This window comes from Fragaria vesca, linkage group LG3, assembly GCF_000184155.1.
Source record: "Fragaria vesca subsp. vesca linkage group LG3, FraVesHawaii_1.0, whole genome shotgun sequence".
In the NCBI taxonomy this organism is placed as follows: domain Eukaryota; kingdom Viridiplantae; phylum Streptophyta; class Magnoliopsida; order Rosales; family Rosaceae; genus Fragaria; species Fragaria vesca.
Genome location: NC_020493.1, coordinates 25,995,981 through 25,999,271, shown reverse-complemented (window position 1 = coordinate 25,999,271; position 3,291 = coordinate 25,995,981).

The window sequence follows — 3,291 nt, the reverse complement described above, 5'->3', positions numbered from 1 at the left end:
TTTTTTTTGTATCTGTATCAGCTTTAGTTTAATCTTACAGATCATATTGTCAAGTACTACATCTTTATCAACTTTAGTTTAATCTTGCAAATCGTATTTTCAAGTACTGCTGCATCTTTATCATGACATGTTTTATCGAATAACTAGTTATCTATGTTTAATAGCTACTGTACTTCTACAGTTATACTAGCTTGTGAATTTTGAAAACTTGTATTATATTTCATAAATTAAGGGTATTTAAAGCAGTTTGGGATGTGTATTATATAATTAGCAAATCACATATACATCTTCTAAAAAGATTTGAAACACAAATAAATCTACTTGTGTTGTTGTTAAACAAATATGACAATTTTTAACAATTAAGGACAATCTTTTCTCTGCATGTCATGTGTCATAGTTTAATTTACCAAACTAACCCTACACTAATTAAATATGTTTTTAGAAGAGAAAAGTCTCTCCTTTTTAGATTTTTCAGTAAATGGAATACAATAGCAGGTTTTCAATAACTCAGTGTAATAACAGTTAATTCCAGTAGAAGTAGTAGCAGCAGGGGTTAACATTCCAGTAAATGTAATACAGTAGCAGGTTTTCAATAACTTAGTGTAGTAGTAGTTAATTCCAGTAGAAGTAGTAGCAGGGGTTAACATTCTAGTAAATGGAATACAGTAGCATGTTTTCAATAACTTAGTATAGTAACAGTTAATTCCAGTAGAAGTAGTAACAAAGGTTAACATTCCAGTAAATGGAATATAGTAGCAAGTTTTTTTTTATAACTTAATGTAGTAGTAGTTAATTCCAATAGAAGTAGTAGCAAGGGTTAACATTCCAGTATAAGTAGTAGCATGGGGTTAACATCCCAGTAGTAGCACAAGTATGCGTGGGCAATCCTCTAATTCTGCTACTGCTTGAAGACTAACACAATGAAGGAGTCATAGGAGGAGGCGAAAGCTTTGTTGTTATTGTTGTTGTTGCTGCTGCTGCTACTACTACTACTTTCTGTTATGTTATTGTTGTTGATACGGAAGTTCAACAACAGGCAGTAACATCACACAACAGCAGCAACATGAATCAACAACTTGCAGTAACAGCACACAACAGCAACAACATGAATCAACAACTTGCAGTAGCAGCACACATCAACAACACACTCAGTAGCAACACACATCAACAACAACATGAATCAACAACATGCAGTGGCAGCACACAACAACAGCAGCAGCATGAATCAACAACTTGCAGTAACATCACACTCAGTAGCAACACACATCAACAGCACACACAGTAGCAACACACATCAACAACAACATGCAGTGGCAACACACAACAACAACACACAACAACAGCACACGCAGTAGTAGCACACAACAACACACGCAGTAGTAGCACACAACAACAACACACGCAGTAGTAGCACACAACAACATTATCCTCCACTTCTGCTACTGCCTTCTCTTGCTCCGGACTGAAAGGCTTTGCTACTGCTCCCGACCCAAAGGCTCTGCTACTGTCTACTGGAAGGCTCTGCTACTGTTGCCAATTATTAGGAAGATGCTACTGTTACTACCTATGCTACTGCTTACTAAAACGTACTGCTACTGTCTGCTATTGTGAACCACAGAGCTGCTACTGCCGACTGAGATCCAAATCTACTTTCCTCCCTTACCTTTCTTAGTCTACTTCAACAACGGATTAACACCACCAAACCACCACCAGTAGTAATAACTTCATTCCTCCACACATTAATTAACTATACAACCATAGCACCCAAATGAATTCAATTATAATTTCCATCAACAATTATAAAACCAAACTAAAAATGAACATCCACTTGTAGATCTATCCCTGCAATCATCGACATCCACAACCTCTAGAACGTCATCATAACTAAGATCTACAAGCACGCCTATGTCACCCAAGGCTCGATCGAGCATGGATAACTTGAAGTATTCGGAGGTGACAATTCATGGCCTTTGAAGTGGTTGATCTCCTTGAGAAAATGCGATATGTTGTACCAGATCAGTGAAGCATCAACGACATCGTTGACGAGTTGCAGAATCTCTGATTTGCGGTGGTCGTCGCCGGCGGCAACTCCGTCGAAGGCATATGGAAGAAGAGAGTGGAGAAGAGGCAAGCCATTGATTCTAATTCCGAGTTTTCAAATCAAAACCATAGCTTAGAATCAGAGAGAGAGAGAGAGAGAGAGAGAGAGAGAGAGAGAGAGAGAGAGAGAGAGAGAGAGTAGAGAGAGAGAGAGAGAGAGAGAGAGAGAGAGAGAGAGAGAGAGAGACGTTCCAAATGTCGTTTTGGTGGGTGAGAGACGATTGATGGATTTGGGAAATATGGACCCGAGGGTATTTTGGATATATAACACAAGTAAGCTGTTGGATTTGGGTTATAAATTGGATTTGAATGGACAAAAATGTTAAGATGGACTTATAAAAAAGAAAATGTTAAAAAAAATAACTCCTATTAAATTTTCTAAACAAGATATTGCACCATCAACATCTTCCACAAAAATCGCTATGCAAGTTCAACACCTAAACCAAGTACTTTCCTCATCCCTGGATTATCAAGGGCATATAACGTCTCAAATCCAAAACCCTCCCCGTTAAAGTAATGGTTCTCTTCTTGTGGTAATTTATGCGCTAGTTTACAGATACAAAATGGTTTTATTTATATCAACAAAAGTCAATGGTTGTTTCACGTCTAATCTCTTGTATCAAGGGGTGTGTATTGTATATGGAATTAGTGGAAGTTTTAAAAAAGTCTATGGAATTTGAAAGTCTAGGTGTATTCAATACTGACTTTTAAAAATCTATCAAAGTCTGGGTGTATTCAACTAGATTTTAAAAAATCATTATGAATTCCACCAAAGTTCAGAGGTATTCAATTAAGACTTTTTAAAATGAATAGAAGTTCAGATGTATTCAAAATATCATTCATACTTATGGAATTAATAACTCATGGATAATTGTGGACTTTGTAGTGTAAATTACACACACCAAACTCCAATATTTTTCCATCCACTAGAGCAAAGATTTGGAAAAGTCTACGATAGACTTTCTCTTTACATGTGAATAGGTTGATCCTACAATACATCATCTTTTTTTTCTTTTTTATAATATTTTGTGCTATCAATGTTCTATTCTACCTATTCTTTTCAATGTTTTTTGTAATGTTAATATTTTGTTGTATTTCAATTGTAATGCTTGGAACCCTCGATAACCTAAATGTTATATACTAACTCTTGATATTAGAACCACATGATCATATATTATTATATTATCGTAC